Source organism: Bombus impatiens, unplaced genomic scaffold, assembly GCF_000188095.3.
Source record: "Bombus impatiens unplaced genomic scaffold, BIMP_2.2 scf_0318, whole genome shotgun sequence".
Classification (NCBI taxonomy): Eukaryota; Metazoa; Arthropoda; class Insecta; order Hymenoptera; family Apidae; genus Bombus; species Bombus impatiens.
Window position 1 is genome coordinate 1,079,094 of NT_176737.1, and position 25,144 is coordinate 1,104,237.

General features: G+C 34.8%; 1 protein-coding gene and 1 long non-coding RNA gene across 6 annotated transcripts in view; one reads left to right on the top strand and one right to left on the bottom strand.

Moving 5' to 3' along the window:
• The window catches only part of LOC100747969 (doublesex- and mab-3-related transcription factor A2), a 94,586-nt gene extending 83,476 nt beyond the window's left edge, over nucleotides 1-11,110 (top strand). For all 5 annotated transcript variants that reach the window (XM_024367390.2, XM_033320503.1, XM_024367388.2 and 2 more), the window contains one exon: nucleotides 7,279-11,110. The gene's annotated coding sequence lies outside the window, so the exon portion shown is untranslated. The remainder of the gene's footprint in view (nucleotides 1-7,278) is intronic.
• Nucleotides 11,111-16,977: 5,867 nt separating this feature from the next.
• On the bottom strand, nucleotides 16,978-17,915 carry LOC117151609. Its single transcript, XR_004461643.1, has 3 exons — nucleotides 17,856-17,915; nucleotides 17,493-17,767; nucleotides 16,978-17,196 (listed from the first exon to the last, which is right to left on the bottom strand). It is a non-coding gene; the product is annotated as an uncharacterized LOC117151609 (long non-coding RNA).
• Between the last annotated feature and the right edge of the window lie 7,229 nt (nucleotides 17,916-25,144).

Below are 25,144 nucleotides of genomic sequence, written 5' to 3' on the forward strand. Positions count from 1 at the left end.
CTGCAGTGTTATTGCGACCGGTTGATTCCAGTGGAAAATGCAGACGCGATTCTTGTCTCTTCTTTAATTACTCGCTATCAGAGGACAGGCCACCGGTGATTGGATTAAGCATCCGCTACTGAATTATCGAAACAAAATGTAAAAGGCGAAGTAACTGCGAGTTGAATCCTTTTTTCTAAGTAGTGAAAGGCAAGATCGTGACATGGTGGATGCTGCAAATAACATGAATATAACTTGATGATTTAGCATAGATAGGGTGTTCATATGGTTATAATGGTATTATGATGGTGGAAATGGTGGTTGGCTGAGTAATACTTTGCTAAGAGTTTCTTCACTTCTCTGTGATTCAACTCGAATGACTTTTCGTGTCAATTACGAGAAGGACTTTCAATGCTTTGAGGAAATCTTTAGCGTAAAATTGAAACGAGAGATCGTGCTTATTAACAATGATTTTTTCATATCTTCAACCTTGATGGAACAATATGTTTTGAAATGAGATCTGGCAAAATGAGTAGGTAGTTACAGTTTACAATATTATCGAGACCTTTAAGCATATGAGATACCATTATGAATGGAACTATATAATCCATCAAAAAAATTGTGATTAGGTTGTACGTCTTCAGAAGCGAGTCTACTATAGTTTGTACTATTATATCATAGCGTCCGTTGCTAGAAGAAAAATCCGTCTGAAAAGGGTTACTCGAGAAACTTTTTAATAATAAAAAAGTGAAAAAATTCGGTGGAGAGTAATCCAAAGAACATAGTGAACCAAATATGCAATTATTTAAATAATTTGTGTGGTAAAAAGAAAAACATGCTTCGTCAATTTGCAGGTTATTGTGCTCTCATGGTGTCATTAGCACTAGAACTCCGGATGCAGATAGTTTGACTGCTGTTACTTTTCTCTGCGCTCAATATTTTGGTCCTCAGTCTCAAAACTTTGATGCCTAACGAGTTTCTCACATTTTTGCTGAAACATAACGCATATCAAATTCTATTTTTATTTTTTAAATTTCATCTTTATAAGTAGTTCTAACTTGCGTTTTAATATTAAAAAAAAAAAAAAAAAATCAAGTCAAGTTGAACTTGATGTAATGTCTTTACCTTATTTATATATCTCCTTGCCACTGTATGTTAAATTGTTGTTAAATACTCTGCTATAATTTCTTAAAATTTTGCTAATATTAAAATGAGATGTGGCGTATCCGAGATATCGCATTGGGTAAGAAAATTAGGAGTACAGTTATAAATCAAAGTTTTATGAGGCACTCCATGGCCAGTTGGGAGAAGAAGGCCACTCTACAAATGAATGGAACATGAACTGTGAAGCGAGATATAATCGCAGGTATCTCGGTTTCTCTGCTACTCTTTCAATAGTTCTGTCTTCTTCCGATCATTTTTCGATGTTCTCGTGGCTTAACTGTTTCATCTTAACCCGCAAACATCGATGGAGCTTTTATGACTTTGTAATTACGAGCAGGGTCTGAAGTTAAAATACCATAACTGAGAAGAACCCTTTCTTTTCTTTCTTTAAATCGATGCCAAGATTATTCGTCTCTCTTGCGGATCTATCATTTACTCGTTTAATTGAGAGATCTTCTTCCGCTCGATAAATCGGTTAATCCAACGATAGTCAAGTACGCCAGGGAAACGGAAATTATTTAATATTTATGGTTTTACCAATGATGATATCATGAAACTGTAATTAGATAGGATTCTGTACCTTTTTGCTTATTTATTCATAGAAACCAAGATAAAGATATCTACGTATTAGGATTTTTTAAATAATTTCGATAATGGCAATGCTTTCGCGTGATTTTCTCTTTGACGGTAACCAAAAAATACGTTTGGTAATTAAAGGTTTAAGATGAAACCGATATTCAAAGAACGAAGATTAGTCGTAATAATGGAAATTAATCCCAACGAATAAACAATTTTTTAATTAGCTAATTAATCTTTGTTAAAACAGATTTATATCAATGGAATGTAAATTAGCATACGTAAAAAAATCGTATTTTTATGTTTGTTAGACAATTAAACGTAGAAATTAATCTATAACATATTCAATTCTATCTCTGAAATTCTAGAAACTATTTTGATAATCGTACATATTTATATCGCATAATCTGCACATAAGATTTGAATTTTATTTAAAAAGACATCGAATTAATTTACACGTCTAATACATTCACCGCACATCTCGCGCTCCGTTTTAGCGCTCAGACTTGTCCCGTGGCTTTACGATTCGTTTTCATGACTTTTCAGTGCAATGAGATAGCGAAACCCTTCTTCCGTTTCATCTTTCCTCTCTTTTCTCCTCTTCACAGCTGCGAAACGCTAGAGATACTATAGTTGATTTTCTTTTATGACTTTTTCAGTTTTACTCTTTCTTTCGTTCTTTCCTTTCTGTTTTACCCCCCTTCCCTCCTTTTTCCTCCTTTCCCTCTCTCTCTCTCTCTCTCTCCCTCTCTTCCACTCCCCATATTTTTGAAGCAGTTTTATTAAGGCACGCGTTCCGCGGAGAAAGACACGGGCAATGGGCTATATAATTTCTTTTTCTTTAACGACGTGTCGTTGGAGGCGTTGTTTAAAAAGAACGACACAGTGTTTAATACTAACGAGACAGTGTCGTATTTCTTCGTTGATGAACATAGAAAGACAAGGAGTACGTGTGTAAATGATTCTGTTGATTGATGTTTGTAAAGAAGTTAAACATCGAGGATTCATCAAAAGGGAGAAAGAGTCATTTTCTTTAGTGACGTTGCTTGATGACGCATATAGTCGGAGATATTTCAGAACGAATTGGTCTAATTAAATTATTTATAAATTTAAATTGTATTTCTATTAAAATCATATATCACTCGGTTAAATTATAAATTCTAATCTATAATGTCGTAGAAGATTGAAATTAAATTATATTGGAAAGTCAAAGTAGCATTAATTCCACTAATTTTAACGTGGAAATTTATAATAAAGAAGAAAAGAAAGTCAAATGCAAACACGCACATGTATAAAATATTAGACATTGTTACGTTTAAAACAGATACCAATATGATAAGAAACGTGACTTGAAAGAAATTGTAACTGAATGGTGCAGATTACATAGACCAGGTTATTAAATATATTTCTAAACATCAGGTACCATTCACAATCTTCGCGTTCCAGATTGAAAACAAAGCTCGTCAAAATTGATGATTGTACTTTCTACATATCCTGTCGCGAAATAATGCATAACTAAGGTGTCAAATAATTCTATGCGACGATCATTCAAATTTTATTCAACGATAATGATGCTTGACATCACCGATTGTTAGTTCTTAATCAAAATTTAATTCGAACGTTGACTCTGTGCAATTATAAGATATATTTGTATATCATTCTTATAAATTATTATGAAAAGAAAGATTTTCGGAAATTATAGTACCACTTCATAAATGACAATGAGAGAAAACAATAATTTCAATAATTCGTTTTACTTGTATAGACTGTTTTATCTCATGTAGATTTGGATAGCCCAGAAGGAATCGGAAACTGCAACATTTGATATCTAATCCGCCGTCAAAAAACATTCAATAGTTTTCACAAGCAGAAATAAAATTTTGAGCTACGTAGGTGAGTTAAAAACGTGCAACAATCGATATGATCGTATTGCATAAGCAGTACGAGTTCCATTAACCGGTTCTTGTTTTCCTTCTATCGTTCTTCATTCTTCCGTTCACTGGCATTTTACTTTTTCCGTTCAACCCGTGGTCTTTATCTGCTCATTTATTCACTCTTCCGAACAATTCTCTACCAACTTCCGATAAATACTGCAGATTGTGTTGGATTATATTCTAGATTTGAATGATCTTTCCTTGTTTCTTTCAAGGATTGAATTCATTGAATTGTAAATTTCTTGTTGGTTTCTTTTAATTTTAGTGAGTGCATTATGATTTGCCTTGTATCCTGTTGCATAATCTCCCTTTTTACTATCTTGCCTTGTAACAGAAAAATGTAATATATATGTATATCTATGTATAAGACGGCAAACAATAAATAGAATATATCAATATCTTTCTACGACAAAAAAGTAGGGTACCATCTGTACTTTGTTCAACTTCTAAAATCGGTCCGTATCTTTTAATCGCCGCGTAAAACTCACGAAAGACGCAGAGAACAAATTTCAGTAAATGACAGTAAATAACCTAAACATAAATTTTGAGTTTTTTACGTGCGGTAACGGCCGACCCGGTTCCCAAGAAAGCGGTGCGAGATTTTGGTGTCAGAATGTTCCAGGAAGGACCGTGGAAATTATTAAATGGGAGACGGTAGTTAACGCGTATTTTGCTTCACATATTCATTTTCGGCGTCTTTATGCACGATCACGGATTGGTCTTAAAGACCACACGTTGGACACGGTTGTTATCGAACGGACACGAACGACGATTAAAATGACTTCTTTAAAAAAGGGATAAGGAGCGTCTACGAAAATCCTTCAAGCGTCTATCCGGTAGAAGGCGGTCTTTATCGCTGTGATGCTTTTCCAGACGTTATACGTCGACGAGATTCGTTTTACGATGCGGCCGAGTTTTAGTACCGAACGAGGTTCCGCTTCTCTAGCATTTTCTGACTTTCGCCTTTTAGTTTATTCCTTCGTCATGGTATTTTCGCGAATACTGGCCCGAATCCCAATTTACAATGTCATTGTGTGACTGTAATCTTTGTCAAGGCATAGAAATATTAAAAGGCGGATGAACTTTTGCTACGACGAATGTACGGAGTATTGCGATGGAAAACAATTGGAGATACGAGCGCTAAAATGGTTGTAAAATGTTTTCTGTATCTCGTTGATAATATGTTTGCTTATAATTATTTTTATGAGATATTTTAGATACTATTTGATACACCATTTTACAGAAAGCTAGATATGTGATATTCTGAAATTGTTAGAAAGTATTTTAGACGTCGTTTTATAGAAACGTAAGTATTAGATTATACGCTAAAAAATGTTATTTTTAATGTGTCTTTGTTATACTTTTAAAGTCTTTGTGTATACTTGCATGGGGTGAAAGAAGTGTAGCTATACATTATAAGCTTCGAAGGAAGCCAGATATGTTATAGATAACATACAATTAGTAACGGTAGTTATAGTAAAAGAAAATATAAAAGATTCTTCGAGCTTCGTATTGCAATATTAAATCGTTTTACGTACAAAACGGAAACTTCGATATTAATTAAGTGTAGAAAAAAATGGATGTATGTAATTAATTCGGTTGCACATAAAAAAGACCCATCGAAGCGCAAAATTATTTGACGTACTCGGTTCATTCTTATGTAAACTTCACGTGGAAATCGCAATTACTTGTATTATGAACGCGACTTAATTCACTAAGGTAAAGTAAATTATTTAGTTTACAGAAGACATTTATCTTCGAGATAAAGGCATACTTAAAATTCTCTCTACGCTCTACTTTGCGCCGACTTATATCTACATTGTCGTCGTATTATATTTCTATCTATATTTCTATCTACTGTAACAATGAAAACAGTAATGGCAAAACAAATGGTACTCGGTTAAAATTATTTAATTATTTCCTTCGACTAACCCAAACTTAAACGCCAAATAAAACTCTATATCATCGCATGCTATCTACAAACTGCATGAAAAATGTATCTACCCTCGTCGCTTAAATTCTCGATACGTATCTAACCAGTCAATCATTCATTCCCTGTGCCTACTATCAACCAAGTATATCGAAGTTCGTCCATTTATCGTGTATCGGATAAAAGAGAGGAAAAGACGAAAAATCTTAAATTGGCATGATGCATCCTGAAGAGGAACCAGCGTGTCTAGACTTTCGAAAAAGTCAGCTACGATACCTTGCCGCTGGTGTGCCGAGCAAGAAACCGAGTCTGGTCTGGCCGGGTGAATGGCGGGTGGGTGCACGTATGAAAACTAAGTCCGGGTTTCATTTGACTGGCTTTACGAGGGAGACATAAAATGGATTTTACTGTCGGCTAGTTCGCCAGTTCTCAAGTTGGTAACATTGCTTTAGCGAGCATAATATAGCCCCCATGCCTTTCTTCTCCTTCTCCTCCAGTTCTTCCTCTTTCGTCGCTATTCCTCTTCTCTTTCTCTTTCCCCTTTCTCTTATTCGTTTTCTTCTTTCCTCGTCAGGACGCACGTCCCTTTCGTTGTCGTTCCAACGTGACTCTTTTCTCCCTTTTTCTTTTCTGCCCTCTTCTTGTCGGTACCTTTTTCATTTTCTTTCTCTTCACCTCTCATCCCTGTCTCATCCACACTGGCCCCGTGTATTCGACCAGTCGAATCTTTAAAAGTCATGCTTCGCGGTATGTTTCCGCCCTGCTCGGCGGAAAGTTTTCGCATGAGAAATGTCTCGCCAACGGATTTAATATCCGCTGGATAAGACGGCATGTTGGTCATTAAACTTAACTTCGAATTCATTTCCTGTTCTGTTTCGGTAGCGGTTAAGGACCTTACGGCATTTTGTTACCTTTTCTTCGGTTACCAGACGCCATTATCGTTCGTTTCTGCCCCATACAGACGTTTAATGTCCGCGTATTTGGTCGAGACACTTATACATGCATTAATTTATTTCTAGCTTTGTTTATTCCTTATTCCTTGGTTACCCTTCGCTCGTTATCGTTATTTTTACGACTAATCCAGGATAGCTGCACATTCCTAATCGCAATATAATTCTAATTCTTCTTGGGATGTAGTAATCTTGAATCCGGATTGTACATCTGGATGGATTTTATTTCTGTAAACTTTTATCGTTGTTGAAGAATTTAATTTGGCATTTAAAAACGGCATAGCAAACGAAATGAACGGAAAGTGTTAGAATAAATAAGAATAAAATCTCTATCTATTCATTTACTAAGTACGAACAATTACGTTCCATTTCTTTGCTCAGAGTGGCTACGAAAGTGAAAAGTATATGTTAAATTTCCTATCATTTAGTAGTACATGCTTCCATATTGCCACAAAAATTTGATACTATGAAAATCAAGAACCTGATAAATAAATTTGAGAAATGAGTGTATGTGTAAATACTTTTTGTAATCGCTTTATGTTCACAAACATATGAATCTGTATAAACATCATACATGTATAAACATCTACTTACTGCACAATCTAAAATTAGCGATAATACACAAAGATCGGTTTGGTAATCGTATTAAGGGTAAGATCCTATTGAAGATAGGAGTATTCCTTCTGTTTACGTTGAAATGTAACACATCGCTAATCTCGGGTGAACTTTATTTTTCTGATTCTAGATCGATAAACAACCAGTGAAGTAACACGTTTGGAAGAACAGATCGAACCCAAAGAGAAAGGAATATGGCGAAGAAGAGGGGAAGAAGAAGGGGAATAAGCGTACGTAAAGGATCTTTGAGGAGGGAAACAACGAGCGAGTGGAATCTCTCCTCCATCTCTTCTCAATGGAGAATGTTCTCCATTTTATTCTAATGTGCATTCTCTGAACAGTCGGATTCGCCAATCCACCACTTGAATGCCGAGTTCACTATTAAGTGGAACCTTCATACTTTTTGGAAATAGCCTGCGGCTATGTTGTTTGGTTCTCTCGTGTCGATATTTATCCGTAGTAGAATACGCGAGAAATTTAGTTGTTCGATACCACGAATGGATCGACACGAGAAAGTCTCGCCGACGGTAAGGCGAAATTAGGATTAAGAGAACTAAATTTTCTTACTGTTTCGGAAGAAAGGAAGGAAATACGAGAGCCTCCGAACGATAGAAAAGGATGCGTATCATTCACGGACAATCGATAAAGGAAAATAACGTTCCATGGTCTCTCTCTCTCTCTCTCTCTCTCCCCTTCGTTCGAACAACAGCGTTGCGATTCGAGTGCCGTGTTCCAAACACAAAAGATATTCAGTTGCAAACAAAATCCATAGAGCAAGAGAGCGAGGAAAAGAGAGGAAGAGGGAGGGAGAGGGAGAGAGAGAGAGGGAGAGAGAGAGAAAATGGAACTCAAGAGAATAGGTTATGTTCCACAGGGTTCTTCCCGTTGTTGTTTTTTTCTACGCTGACCGAGAGAACAAGAAAATCATAAAGGTTTTTGTGAGTGGATAGTGGGATGCCGAGGTTCATGGACAACCTATACCTCGGGCACCCCTCGTCCTTGCACGTCCTTCGGTTCGTTAATCGAATCTTGCTCGCTCCTTCTTTCTCTCGTTATATTTCATTTTCTCCTCTCTTTACGTTTTCCTTTTCCTACCCACTTTCAATTTGTTCCTTTCGTTAAATAGTTTCCCTTCGAGCTATTCTCTTCTCTCTTGCTCTCAGCGCAGAATAACAGAGCGCATCATGTTGTCAAGACAGGAAACGAGGAACGCATGTTGGAGCTTGTTCGTAAGATTACGAGAGACGACCATCGCCGACCGGTTGCTAAAGCTCAGTCGCCCGTGAACGAGATCGCTCGACAGTCTTTTCGATGATCAAGTGTCATCGTGTGCTATAAAACTCGCATGTACGGCCGACCGAGTTCCTCTGGCTTGGACTACGTATTTTGAAACTCTTCGTCGTGCTCGGCTCCGCCTCGTAGTTTCCCTCATTTCCACAGGAAAGTGATTTCGTTCTGTTCGCGGTGGATGACAAGTGTCGATGATCACGGTTCTTGCCGGCCCTTGACACACGCGCGACAACGTGATTCCAAGAAACATACTGTCTTCTCACGTTCGCTGCAATCCTTACCTCGACAAATTTCTAACGTGATATCTCCAACCATGTTCCTTTGATAATCATGTTAATCTTGGATGCTTAATATGAACTGCTATGGTACCGATCGAACGAAAGGCAAGCGAACAATGAGAAAAGAAGGTGAGGCAAGTGACGCGTTGGAAGATTCGTAGCGAATGATAATATATACGTGTTCGCTTAAATTTCAACAAATCGGCAGTGCGGATTGTAGCTTTCAAAGAATGGGTAACGATTCCCTCGAATCCCTCGGCTAGAAAAAGGAACAAATCTAGCGAAAACAAGCGAAACAAGTATATTTCTCGTTTATTCTCGCTATTTTTTATTCGCTTCTTTCACAAATAGATTTAGATCACGCGATTGAAACAGTTTGGTAGAGTCCGAGTAACGGGCAGTAGCGGAACTGGCTGATTTGAATTTAGGTGAAACAATTCTATTGGAATCTAAGCGAGCACTGTTGTACAGATATGCGAACGAACAACGTAATTAAAAACAAGGTAGAAAATGGTGTATTTGAGAGTAAAACGGGTGCATTGAAAGGAGATCGCGCGATTAATTAAATGCGTGCGTGCATGTTCCCGTGATTTAACCGCGGACACGTACATATGTAAGCATTAAGGTCTCATTTTGTGGGCGAATCTTGCGATCTTGTTGCGTATCTTTCGCTCCGTCAAAGAGCAACGATCGTCGACGAATTTCAGCTAGTCACACGCTTGGTTGGAGTCGGATCTTAAAGAAAATCGATTCCGATGGGAAACCCAGACAGAGCGTCGAGAATTGCTTTAGAACTGCCGACAGATATTTGACATGTTATGGTTTAATTGCATCGTGCGATTCCAGTAGTTCCTTTGCTCGATTCGGTATAATATACGAATTCTCTGTGTTTATTCGAATCGAGCAAGTTTCGAAGTATGCGCAAAACTGGTTCAGTTGTGTTTAGCCAGAAAGCTTTCCGTTGTTGCCAAGCGTGCTATTATATGCGAAGATCGATCATAAACGTGTTTGTATTAGGCGGAATGATAGAGCTCGCAGCACCTTTTACTATGAAGCGATAGATTATACTAACGCGAATGTTCGCGTCCTAAACCTACGGGTAAAGAGATACACGGACGCGCAATCAAGAAATAGGTGGATATTTTAGTTGCACGGACGTGATGTGACAAAACGTTGGCTGAAAAACTGGTCGTTCCATTTCTCGGCAAATTAATTTTCAAATAAGAACACCGAGAGCTGTCTCTTCGATATGCTGTTTCATTCTTACCTCCCTTTTTTCCTCCGCACTCCGCCTCGCGTCGGTTGGTATCCTCCTCTTCTTTCCTTCTCAGAGACACACCGTGATCCTTCTTTCACCCCTTCCCTCCGTACCTTCGTTCCTTCTTTCTATTTTTCTCTCTTGCTTTACCTTCTTTTTTTCATATCCATACCACGGAGAACACGTTCCGAGCAAAAATCTGATGTCGAAACCTAATTGGTTGTTATCCGTACAGAGCTTAATGACTTGCTCCGAAATGACTCGCATTTAAACGAATTTGCGCTCCTATAACGAGTATGCGTGCCATTGACGCTTACCACTTCAGAATCAATGCGCATCATCGGCCTGTGTATTTCATTTACACGCCAACGCTTACAGATATTTTTCTATTTACTTCCACGAAATGTGATCGCACCCACGGACAGAGAATTCGATCGAAGAAACGGTCTACCGATAGATTGCATTCGATCTAGTTGAATTATTATTGAGCAGATATGCGGAATTTGTTCATAATCGGCAATTGAATATGTATATCGAGGAAAAGAAATACAGATCGAGAATATAGAAAACGAGAATAATCAAAGCGTATTAATGATGTTAGAGGATTGATCATGGATGTACGAGCGCTGGTCACGTTTCGAATGCGTGTGCATGTATAAAATTACGCCATGAAATTAAGAAAATGGCGTGTTTCGTGACTGGTATACCGGAAATGACACGGTCGTACGCTCAAAGTAAAACGAACGGATAAATTCAGCCTTCTCTTGCGAATGAATTGTGGGGAAGAACGATTGCGGTTAAAATATCTTGATGGATCTGACAAAAAGCTACGAAGGTGGTCGATATCGGAGGAAATATCTTAATTTCGCAATTTTTTCTTTCTTTCCTTTTCTGTTTGTTTCTTTTTTTTTCAAAGAAAGAAATCAATACATGAAAGCCGCTGAGGTGCAGAATGTATTCAGAGAATTTTGTGGTCGGTTTGTAAGCATCGTTTATTATTTGTTTGTGTTAATTCGGCTTTTGCGAGACTTCTGAATGATTTAAATTTAACAAACGACGGGTTCTGTTTGACAGGATAGTCCAGCAAGAAAGAGGATTGAATTTAGTGACTACAATAAATCTCATCTGATTTGAAATCCTTGAAATAATTATCTAATCCACACATTCTATTAATCTGTAAATTATTGCGACAGCATTGAATTCTATAGATAAAGCGTGAAAATATTTATATCGTTACGAATGTTACAGAGGTGGTTGAGTTTGTATGCTAGAAATTTATTTTTACATTGAATTTTTTAAGTTTCTCATGTAGGTAATATTTCTTGTTTTTTTTATTTAATGTGCACTTGTTTTAAAAAGGATTGTCAATACGAAGCTTAAATTTTTACGTCTGGTATACGTTAATGTAAATTTTTAGAAAGTTTATGCGAAAAATACAGTTCTATGCAGGAACTTTTCAATTGTGTACTCGAGGTTCGTAAATTTGATTTCGTGACCGAAACGTTGCGTTATTAGTCGAAAATTTATCGCTCGTTGGAAGCTTTCCCATATTAATTTAGAGCCATACAAGTGTAATATCTATCTAAAGTAAGTAGTATATGTTATTGAAATAAAAATAATTTTGTTATAAAGGAAAAATCGATAAGGGACAATTTTATATATTTATATTTATATTAGTATTAATCTTCTATAACAAAAATTAATTCACGATATAATTTAAAAACTTTCAAAATTCTTAGGCATTTCTTTATATCTAATAATTGTGATTATTTATATTTACTTGTTACGATATTTCGTGACATTGTTTCTGCGTTAATGAAACTATTAAAACTATCATTCTCATAATTTATAAATAAAATAATTAATTAGTATGGTTTCCTCAGTCGTCCACATAAATTAATTCCATCGTAAAAAATGTTTATAAGTAGAAATTACAGATACAACGCAAGATGCAGGTTGGCGTTATAATATATTCATTCTGAAGTTCAATCAAGAAAATTTGCATACATAACACACGTTTCCAAATCCATTCTGTTCGAGTAGTTACCGTCATATGGAAAGTTATGCGATGAGCTATGGAACGTTCTAAGTGTCAATTTGATTTGGCATGTATCATTGAAAATACCACCTCGAGGCATTCGTATTGGTTTCTGAATAAAGGTGGAGTCGCAGGTACGACACGATACACCTCGCGATTCATGCACCCTGCTGTTTTGCCGTCTTAATGCCTTCTTGTATCTAATGATATGTCAGATGTTTCATGCACATCAAAACCCAGTAATGTTTAGCATAAACGATCGGAACACGGAAGGAAACGAATGAATGCCCTGTAATTTCGTACTTCCGACAGCTCGTTGCCTAAAACCGTCAACTTCAATGGAAAACTTTTGACATCGACGCGGTTCCAGGTGTTGAAAGAAATGTGAAGGATATCGAAGAGAGAAAGAAATTGGCTGGAGCGCGCTCGTTCGAACGGAAATATGCTTTACGTTCGCGCTTTCGGTAATAAAATTTTACGTGTTATCGATGAGCAAAAATTACCATAGTATGCACGGAAAAGCGTCCAGATAGTGTTACGTATATTATAGCGCGAGGGAAAGGCGGGAGCTGCAGACTCAATATGAAGATACGATGATCTAATGGAAAAAATATACGTTACAAAGGAATATTATTTAATACTATATAGAATACTATTTAATACTATACTACTATAAGAAATACATTATATATAATATATATAATGAGAGTGTAAAAAAGTTTCTCTTCGAAAATATTTAGTTTATTAAGGAATAAACTTGACCTCGTTATACAGGATAAGAGAAAACTCAGCGAACATTGACTTGAGTTTCTTTTTAATATGTAAAGCGTGCTTTCCTTTAATTTTTCTTTTGTCAAGTAAGGTGGATTGTTTCAGTTTTTTGTAAATAGGCTATTTAATTAAAGTGACCAAGATCCCTTAATACATATCTTTTTGTTTCTGTGTTTACTTTATTTCTGTAATTCGTTTCATCGACGATTGTTAGTTATTTTTCCATTAAAATAGCTCAATCTTCATATTTTATTGTAATTCAATTCTTACAGTATAAATATAAGTCAGGTTGATTTTTCTTAAAAGCAATGTTACTTCTAGTAAATTCATTATATTAGGTCATGGTTAAAACGATTAGAATTCGTATAATTTTTGCTGATTGCTGAATTTTCCAAGTCTGAATTGATATCTAAGGCCGCAAATAAATCGACGTGTTACTCTCCTTTAAAAAATCAGTTACATATATTCTTAATGATTTTACGCTGTAAAGATAGTGAGCGAATATATCTTGATCCAAGACTAGAAAAACGAATTTCGAAGATTTCTTTATCGAGGAGCAAGTCAACCTATCTTTTCTTGCAATCATCATCATAAGATCAACGTATTCGTTTGTTATAAAGTGTTCGATTATCTTTCACGTTATCACGAACAACTTTCCCTATATATATATAAGAAAACAGTTTAGCTTAATTTTGTCATAAATCGTTTAAATTGTAATAAAATTTCAAATGCTTCGATGTAACGAAATCCTCTAGAATGTACTTACATTCGATGCGCGATTTTAAAAACAATCGCGGTTATTCAGAGATGGTAACAATCATTTTTGGCTGAAATATTATTTCTTGAAACAAATACTAGACAAGTTCCCAGATGTTCCGCATCGTATTCAATTCCTAATTGACTGAGTACTGTTTATAGAACAAATTTCAAAGGTTCCGTTTAATAGTCGTCATAAAGGAGCATGCAGTGCGCCTGCTTACGCTATTTTCTCTTGTGAGATGTGAGTCCGTTGCAATGATCGCGTACATTTTCCCCTCGAAATACGCGTATATCTCAGACACATATTATTTTTGCAAGGTCCAACCAAATCTAGATACGCTCTGCGTCACTTCAATTATGGGAGTTATTAAATAGATTTCTATTTTTCCCGAAAAGTGCTGATAATTTGCACAAAGTGATATAGGTACGTTTTTCTACGTACGTAAGTACGTTGACCTCGTGGCGTATCTATCGCCACCATATCCTTCTTTACTTTTCAATCGTGATCATACTTATTTTTATTGTACTATGTTGTAACGATGTATGATAAATTAACAATGGATCGTTCGCTTTGAACTTAAAATTAAAGGGCAATTAAATTCGATAATTCAAACAAATTCGGCTCGACGATTTCGACCACACATTAATGTTCCTAGTCGCGCAATTGTATCGAACGAATGTTACTAAATTGACGAAAATATACGTTTGAAGAATACAAAAGAAGATCGACATAAATCGCATCTTTTTTTTTATTTTAAAAGAGAGTGACTTTCATATTTAATACTTGTTCAACTAATTCCATGTTACCAAAAGTTTTTTATTTAATCTTTATTTATTTATCGTTTTCTTTATGTTAGACGTGATTTTCTATTTTCAATTGTAATTACGTCGCATTAAAGTATTTCCATTTGAATACAAAATGGCATTAATGTCAGACAAATCAATAGAGGTTGACTCGTAAAATTTTCTCCTGTGATCTTTATTTGTATTGCGTTTAGAGTAATCGTATTCTACAAATACGAATCTAGAATGGTTCAAGCAGCACATTGTTATTGAAATGTTATTTATCTTTGTAAATATTTATATTTTTAACGTTATTCACTAATTAAGTCCCAAATTTTACTTTCAACTTTTATATGTCGGTAATAGCGTTTAATGTTTCATATTTAGAAAAAGAAAATGCTGTTAGTCTGTAACCCTTTCGTTACTGACGGTGACTATATAGTCATACGTCGCTGGTGCGTTCGACGAAATTTACAATGTTTTATGATCTATAATATTTATTTTTAATACACTGACTGGTTATCTTTGTAAGTAGCATGTAATTATAAATAAAAGATTATGAGGTAAATCACGTATTTTTTTCAATAAATCGAGTCAATCGATTTTAGTATCGACAACCTATTAATTAGAGTTTTATCGCGTGTACATACGAAGATTTTGTATCGAGTAGGTATATAATTATCTCCGTAGCGAAAGGGTTAGCGACAATGTATACCTTCGATACAGTTACAAAGTGATAATAATTTAATGTAATTGTAAATGCAAAATTGCACAGAATGCACATAATATTAAAGAATACACGAAATATCCAAAATATACTGCTTTTTATGATATTTGATAGGTGAAACAATTTTCCATCGAGGTCCCAATTACTTAACAACTCACGAAATAATAATAATACGTCATTCTTGAATTACATTCTCAAAAGCATGAATTTCCATACAAATTCACAGTTCGATAATTAAGTATTTACTAAGGAGAGCGGAAAATACTAAAAGAAGAAAACTGCAAGGGCAGTGAAAATGGCTGTATACACGGTTCTAGTGTGAAAAACATACAAGAAGCTAAAAAAAGGGAAAAGGAGAAGCAAATAACATGGCTTACTATCACGGTCGTATACTATGTATTAAATCATTCCGGAAACAGAGATTATAACGGGGCGTAATATGGAGACCGAGTAGCAATTTCGAAGCATAACGTCATCCACGTTTTTCCTCGTCCATCCTTTCTCCCTCTTCCCTTCATAGCGTTTACGTGGATGTAAACGACAGCGTGTACGAGTGGATGAACATAACGAGAATTTTATAACATCGTGGCCGGTGACACTTTTGTTTTTACAGCTTGTAAGGTATCGTGTAAAAGTGTCCGGAACGATGACCGCCAGGAGTAGCGTGGCAGAGGAACGAAACAACACAAGGGAAGAAGGAAGAGAGGAAGAGAGACGATAGCCAGAGACCGTATTGTATCCAATTTATCGGGATTTATCTACTCGTATCGATCAATCTGACCATTGTAGTTATTTATCTAACGATCTATAAATGAAACGGGTGTTGCGCGTGCATCGTGAAATTCAAACTTTTACGATTTTGCAATTTTACTTACGATACATCGAGAAAAGGGACAAACGAGGTATGGTCGAACTACAAGTGCGCGAGGCGGGACATCGTGAGCGCAATTTTCGATAAACAACAAAATCTCCGAAGCATGCACGTATCGTTATTCGTGAACCCTAGTGTATTCGGCGTATTTAATTGTTATACTATAACGCGTTAAATAAATGCTGATACGATTCATGGCGTTACTCAGGATGCGTGAACTTTCTACTCCTATCCTTGTCCTCCTGTTGTGTTGTAGACGGTATGTGCGGTTTAAATATATACACAGTACCGTCTCGCTAATTGCTAAAAATGCGAAGAAATATTTTATATAAAAGAAGCTTAATAAAATATTTAGATCTTTTTCAAATTGTTACTTATACAACATTCGTTGATATTTGCAAGCCATTGAAAAGTATTCGATAAAATTTTGTTCAAATTATACACATCGGTGAAATGATCTTGAAATATATAATAAAACGTGTGATTCCATTAAGAAAATTTACATTAGAATTTTCACAAATAATATTTCGCAATATTTCATGTTTGTTTCGTGTGGAATACTAATCGAAGTTTCACGTTAACGAGGAAAGCTTTAATCAGAACATGAATCGGTATGCCCCGTCGTTTTTATCGCGTATTAAAATTTCGTTTCAACTACGATATTACAGTTTCCTATTTATGTTCGTAAATGTAACAGATGTAGATGTAACAGATTCGCCAAATGCAACACCAATATCTCTTCAGTTTCTCATAGACAGTTGCAAAATAGTTTAGTAGACAAAAACATAATTAGTGAAATATCGCGCTTTAGACTCGTTGAAGTCTGGAAATATTCGATATTGCACATTACCATATTCATTTTCATTTCAGTCTAGTCATTTTACCGTAATTTATAAAAGTCAGGAGTGTGCAGGGAAAAAATTTTCTCTCTGAAAAAGATTTAGCAATAAGAAAGTAGTTCAATCTGACGCGCAATGTACATGTAGATCAGCCGGGGTAGGATACAAAAACTTAAAAATATTATAAAAAGCGGTTAGGAGACGAAAGGCCAGATCGATTAAATTCTGATCGGCCAAGACCCGAGTCTGCATTCTTCTTTTATCCAGTCACTGTGCCATAACTTATTGAGAAACATAGACTCTTAGGAAGTACCTTTTTCATATCTTTCTTTTTTTCAAAACTTGGATTTATCAATACGTCGTATATTAAAATTGGACTGGCGATTAGGAAAATTGACATCATTTTGTCTGTAACAATCCTGCTGGACGATATGCTAAAATATGATTAACAAAATTTGAATTCATATTCAGGAAAATATTGTGTAGTTCAATATCTGAATTAAAGCTTTCTTAATGTATTTTAAAATTTTGATAAATTTAAATGATACAATCGTTAGTCCGACAAAGTGTTAAAATCATTTGCATAGATGCGTCGAGTACGTTTCGTGAATACGTTTGTCGCATTACTTTGGACGCGATTGAAGAGGAAGGATGAACAAACGCATTGAACAGAGACTTATACACATACATAATGTATAGATAGTACGCATACAGAGTAACGTATATGTACCGGTTCCATTTCGCAATGTGGATCGACGAAGAAGATGCGAAGAAGATGGCGAAAGCTGAAGAACTGACTGATAGTACGGTTTATGCAGATTACACGAGACTCGCCGGTTTGAATAATGTTTGAAATAAGTTGAAGAACTCGTCTTATCTTTCTACCTATTGCTTCATAGTTACGTACACGTTTGTCGTTGCATCATGACTTGTTAAGCTAGGGCCTCATTGAAAATTAGTCGTTTTACCTGCAGATATTCTCTTCTCGTGTCTTCTCGCATTAATCTACATAAAGATAATGAATATTATAATGTTTTTAATTGACGCATCTTTAATGATTAGAAAGTACTTCATTATCTTGGAAATTATTTACGGGGACTTTGTGTAGTACAATTCGATTGCTTAGGAGAAGCATCGCGATATAAATATTGTTATATGTAAATTTGAAGCGAAGATATAATTTTATTAACGTTGATACAACGCATATGATATTTGAATAAACGTATGTATTAAGATAAACAATAATTTAGACCTGTATCGAACAATGTAATTATACTACAGGTATGCTACATTATACTATACTATAGATATCAATTATTCGATAACATAAGGTGTATAAGAAATTACGCAGCAGATAGTATCTGCTAATAATCTAAGTATTTCAAACAGTAAGTAAAATAAAAATATAATAATACTTTACTTCTTCATTAGTCGTGTAAAATTAACACTGGCTATACATTTAACAGAGTCGTGATGAATTATCAGTAGAAATAAAAATTGTAGTATCTTCGAACCATCTAATAAACTCTATCAGCATCCTTCCAGGATTATTATATCAGTGCGTACATATTTCCATGCAGTTTCCTTTACTTTTAATTTCCTACTAATTGACTTATCTGCGTTAATAATCCATAATTTTCTGTTAATTGTCTCATTTAACTGCACTTTTACACTTTCTACTTTAGAGTCGGATCTTTTTCTAATAACTCATCGCGCGTTGCATTATCTCACCAGCGTAACAGTATCATTCCCCACCAATCCTCTACATTAATTAACAAGGTGTTCCACTTATTTCAATTCTTCGACAGAAGGTACAGTTGTTTGTAGCGTAGATGATTGTTTCTACGAACATTGTTCTCGCATCGTGCTAGAAACAAGTCCGACTTGTTGTTCGTTTTAAGATCGAGCTCGTTATTATTACATTTTTTGATTTCATATTTTTCGGTTCCTTCCTTACACGCGATCAATTTTTCCTAATTCGTTTCTTCGAAGATGAACGATCATTTTTCGTCAATTAGACTCTAGCTTTCGCGTGCACGAATGTCATTTGTGAGTAATAGCGTGCATGGAGACTTCTGTGCGCTGTAATTTATTTAAATGTAACTAATCTGTAGCTAAAGCTAGAACGATGATAATAACACGAAGGAAAAAATCTCTCGGCCCTTTGGAATAAAAGCTTCGAACGTCGATCGTCCTTTTTTGACGTTCGAGAAAGGATGGTTCGCTGTTCCTTGTTATTAACCCATTAAGAGAGTTAGTATTATCCCAACGTTGCGTGAATGCAATTTGCGTCACCGAACTCCGCTTTTTAGGTTACAGTTGCGAAAGGCAATTTCAAAAATTAGTTCTTTTTTTCTTTTTTTTTTTGCTGTTTCTTTCTCCACGTAAATCCCATGGTTTCCAAAAGTTTGAAGCAATCAAAGTATTTATAGCGCTATGATTTGTAATAATCCGTTTACGTAGATTGTGGACTTTTACGCATTTATGAACAAAATTAAAGACGCAAAAATGCATAAAATATATACTTATAATACGCAAACTATAGTATCGGTTATGATATTTAGCGAATACAATGAATCTCTCCATAACGATCTGTAGCCTAATAACAATTATCCTTTTTTTGAGATCGCGCAAATCTCTGTTTTGTACATCAAATTCGTGTCTACATATTGCACTAATATAATATAATAACACCAGTAATAAACTAATCCGTTCGAAATTTTAATTTTTAGGTACATGGTATCGTTTTATTCTGAAAAATGTATATTATCTATATCATGTTAATCAGATATGCGAAACGCACATATTTTTGTATACTTTATTTTGTACTTACCTACTTACGATTTATATATACAGTTATACATTGTCAGGGCGTTACGCACGTTATGGAAATTTAAATTATACGCCAGCTGTAATTTGTTCGCACATACCGTAGAATTTTAATTATAGCGGTAGTAAGGCAAAACAATGCATTTTACATATTTTCTATCCTAACAGAAACCGACACTGTAAAAAAGATATTGGACATGAATGGCTCGAATAGCAGTCTTAAATGAATTTTAAATAACAAAAAAAAACTTTTAACACAATTATTTCGTTAAAAAGAAAAATACAATTTTCGGTTGCATGAAAATATCTAAAATTTCCTACGTGAAGAGATTTAGGATAATAACAATATTTTATTTCTATCGAAGCAATTGGAATCTGCACGAAAAGATTACTTTGCAGTGCAGTGTACAATTTTATACATTAAGAAACGAATGACATACGATGAAACAATTTTAAAATGAGAAATACGTGTTTTATTTGGTTTCTATCCATTAAATTTGTTCTATCGTCCTTAATACTTAAAAAATATCGAGTATAATATTTTTACAAAATCTCGCGAGTCTCTCAACTATTTTTACATTTTTATCACTTTTGATTTGGAATTGTTACCATCAATTTCTACATTAAAACTGCTATGCTCCTTTTATTAATTAGATTCAGAATTCGAATTAACATCAATTAGTATGTAAATATGTATCTTATATTACGTAAACAACGTCCTCGTATCTTTATTATAAGACTTCACTTCTTTCTTATGATTAGAGAATTAATTTATCCAGCAGTGTTCATTTTTTTAAATGCTTGCAAACTTTTCAGTGTACGAAGAGATAAAAATATGTAGATATAATATCTGGATGCAGCTTCTCACTCAAGGTTGCTTTACTTTTTTTACAAAATAAGGCGCGGTTAAGCATTGTCATGGTGAAAGGTAAACCCGTTGCAGTTTACCAAGTATAGATGCCCGTTTCTTACAGTTGAATATCATCAGCAAGATGTCTTACATATAATTATTTATTTAAAATTTTCAATAATGAATTGAAAACGGTCAATAAAAAAAAAAAGCAGTTTCTAAAACATCTCACAATTAATTCTTTTATCACTATTCACCCAAGTGCTCTAGAAAATGAATTTAAAGTTATAATTATCGTTTCTGATCGATAATATAAAATATGAAATATCCCTTCAACGCTCTGTAACGATAGAATGCAAAAAACGACATATATCTGGTGAATAACCGCAGCGATATAATAAGAAACGCGAGATATCTCGTACGGAATACTAATTGTACTAATTGTAATAAGTGTCTAATTTTGATCCGGCTACATTCAACCTATTATGTCAGCTAATCTACACGTATACACATCTCATTAATATTTGTCAAGTATGCGTACATATTTGAGACCATCGTGATATTACGATGTTCCATACTTGCAATGAAGGATAACTTAAATGTCATGATACATAGAGATGTACACATTACAACTTTACGAGTAAAGTTAACGAAATAACAGTATGAACGTTCATTCATTCCGAGAAGGAGCCTCGAAATTTTCAGCAAATCGTTTTTGCACGTCATTAACGTGAGAGATCGTCATTAACAAACTGTACATTGTTCTTACCTAAGCCATATTTATTTATCTATTTGTACTGAAATCGCTATATCGCGTTATATCGATTGATAATATCAACACGATGATAAGAAAGTGAAACGCAAGAAACTCTGTACCTTGGACAAGGAGAAGCTAGGAAATTTTAGTGCAGGAAAACCATGAGAGTTGGTCGGTCGGTACGAGACGTATGAAAGCGTTGCATCGCCTTAGCCGCAGTATATTTCTGCATTATATAAGCAATATAGTCCTTAGTTTATACCTGGGACGCCGCAGTTAAACGTTGCGAAGACTTTTATAGGCCTATACGTGAATATTCTCGTGCATATACCGGTTACAACGCCTGGCGTGTTTCCTCTTCGACGCAGATATACACATTTATACACGTGCGTCCTTGTGTCGTCGTTTCTTGTCAGCTTCGATGGGAAACATATTCGCTGTGAGATAGGTGATTGCTCGGTGTCGGATAACGAAGTGTTAACCCTTCACCGGTAGCATATATTTTTTATGACGACCAAACCTCGGATTCCCACGTTGTTATCTTGATAAAGAATCATTTGATTTTCAGTATCGCGTAATATCTCCGTTCCCCTCCAACTATAAAACATCGAAGTTTTATCAAAAACTGAATGCCTGATATTCGTTCTCCGACTCCTTTAGGAAATGAATACATCTACGCAGAAAATACCGTTCCTAGTAATTATCTATAGTTGTTTAAATATCTACACGTCGATTTTTCGAACAATTTGCATTATTCCATCTTTCAGAATGTCGTTTTGTATTTTATCCGAATTAATGGTTTCTTGTGTCGTAATAAATGTATGCGAAATGTATTAACAGATTTTTCTTTTTCTAGTTCATTCACTATAGCGGCCAGAACCGCTGCTATCTACCATCTACATCATCTGTCATGGTATACTTTATGATAATTAATTGATTTCCGTATCCGTAGTTATAAATATAGATTTTATCAAGTTTCTATGCATAATATATTACGATATTTTACTAGAATCGGTGATTCGCGTATGCGAATGCTATATGCATATTGTCTTGAATCTTGAGAATTGTCTTAAGATCTGACTGTGAATGTTACATCTACGAGAAGCACTTTTCGTTGCTTCATTTTTCATGTTGTTCCTGTTTAGTATAGTATAACGTTACTATTATACAAACTATGTAATATAACATAGTATAGTATAGTATACTATACAATGTAGCCATTATAATAGAGATACTAAAAGCTCTGAAATTACATTTCTTAAGAATATTTCGTACGTTTTTTTATATTACCTATATCTTGTAGATTTCTGAAGATTTAAATGTTCTATAAACGAGTAAATATCCGCAATCTGGTTATCGCAATTTACGACATTATTGATCATTACGGTACATAACTTCTAATTTGTACAATAATTTACTAATTAATAATGTCAGCGAATTGGCAAGTGACAAGTTACAATTAACAAATACGTGTCAGTATATCCTACGTAAAGAAGGAGAGAAAAATATTAAACGGCTGTTATCAATTCTTCTAAATAGTTAGTTACCAATAAGATCAATCTTTCTTGTCTACGATTTCATATCCCTAAACGATAATGTCATCTCTAAGGAAAGTAGCCCTTCAACCTGGTTATTATCTTAATTTTCTTTTCGTTTCTATCGCCTTATAATTACGTCGCTCGATGCTCATTCCCATTAAATTAGCTGTCAAAAGTACACTGCCTGTAAAATGTACCATGGAGATCAGTACATATTGCTAATTCATCCTCTGATATACCGGACGCGATTTTACAGCGTACACTTTGCTTGTAACTCGTGTGCAGTGTACACCTGCACTTAGAGTTATTTAAATATAAATAAAATATCGAAAGTGGTAACGTTATTAAATATGCGAAAGCAGACAAATCCATTCATTAATGAATTTAACGGTACTCCATACACTTTGAATAATCCAAGATTAAATAACAAAATTATATGCAATAGGATAAAATTACATCGCATATTGAAAAATATTGTACGTTCCAAATTCGGTTTTCTTATTACGTATTATGATTCACCCTATAGTACGCCGAACGCGATGTTTTGAAACTCCTCTATAGCTTGCTATTTAACCGACCCTCATCTTCGACATTGTCAATAAAACGATTCATTCTTTTACCATTGTGAGTATCTTATAGTCACGGTCAAATTCAACACAATATACGCATCGCTTATTTAAAAAGGAAACAGCAATCTCACCACGATATAACGGAGACTTCATTTAAAATTTATTTGTCATGCTAGCAAATTGCTTCGTGAATTAATTAATTTACTTGAAGCTGCTTGATTGGCCTTCAAACCAGAACTCACAACAGACCTTTTATCGTGAATGCCAAATTATTATCTTTAAATATATATTACGCTACTTCGTCCTTTTTGTCAATACAACAAATATGTTCGAATTCTAATTCTACGTATAATTCAAAATGTAATTCTGTAATTCTATAGCATTATCATTCAGAATTTTTCGAGTATGTAATTGTACGATTGAAAATTCCATAAGTCTTCGATTTTACGATTCAAAATCCTGTTCATCTACAATTTAGACTCGCACATTCGTCCTGTGCATAGGCTAAATAATAAAAAGTACATTGCAATCATATATCCTTGGTCTGAATTTTCGAAAACTCCGACCCCGGTGAATTACCGCTTGACTTGTCGAAAAAAAATGGATACATATCCTGATACAAAAAGTGAACAAGGGGTAAAGTTATCAATATGCATAAATGGTCCTTATTTCACCCGAAGGTGATCAAGATCCATGCAAGCTGGTTCAGCTTAGCACGCTATTAAGTTGATGGAATTTCTCGAGAATCGATGCTTGTTCGCCTCGATGAAGGCTAAGTAACGTAGGAATACCATTTAAGATTAAACAAGATCAAACAAAGCATTTTATAATGTGCATCTTCGAAATTAAGAAATGTTTTTACTCTATTATATTGCAGTATCTCTGTTCTCGAGCCGATATTATACGAAATCACTAGATTATGGGTAACCAACACGTGCAACAATTGCCAACATACATACGTATAGAATTCCTAGGTGAAATCCGTGGCTGTGGATACGCACCAACGCTTACCAATCTTATACTGATACTGCTGTAAGATTAATTTGAGTATTTCGAATCTCGATAGCCTTGAAGAATCTCAGAAGTATTATAGCGTGCAATTCTTCATATCAATCATCGTTGCGGAATGCGATTTATTATTTATTATGATTCTTCCCCTATCAAGATTGTTGCAGAAGGAAAGAGACCATTCTTCTGTCGTTTGAAGTTTTAAAGAACTAACTGAAAGAAATATTTTGCATGATGAGTAGACTGTGGATTTTTATGCATTTATGCATAATTTAAAGGTACAGAAATGTATAGAATGCACGTATGATACAAAAATATTGTATGATATTATTATTAAATATTCAATGTAGAATACTCGTTCTGATATTTAATAAGTGAAATATATGTCTGCTCGTGCTCTATTTCTCTACTAATAAGTTTGGTCGCCAAGACCGTTGCGAATTTATGCAATTTTATATGCTCATGGATACAACTGAAGAAATAGATGTTATGCAAATATTTATTTAACGCATTAAATATCATAACAAGTACTATAGATACGTGTAGGGTTGCTGTAATTATTTAAGAAGCTTTTTGAATAATTACTAACAATTTCTACACGAATGTTCATTTTATCTTAAAGTTGCTAAGATTCTTCCGATGAAAATGAGTCTAAGAACAATATACATAAATCAGACTACTTTTAACAGTATCGGTACACGGAATATGGAAATGAACAGCTTCTTTCATTGCTCCTCCATAGTGTTTTCTGAATTGCTGATTGTAGGAATTATCTGCGCGTGACTGAATTTATAGTAGGATCAGATGGGCAAAGGTAAGCGTGATCGCAGC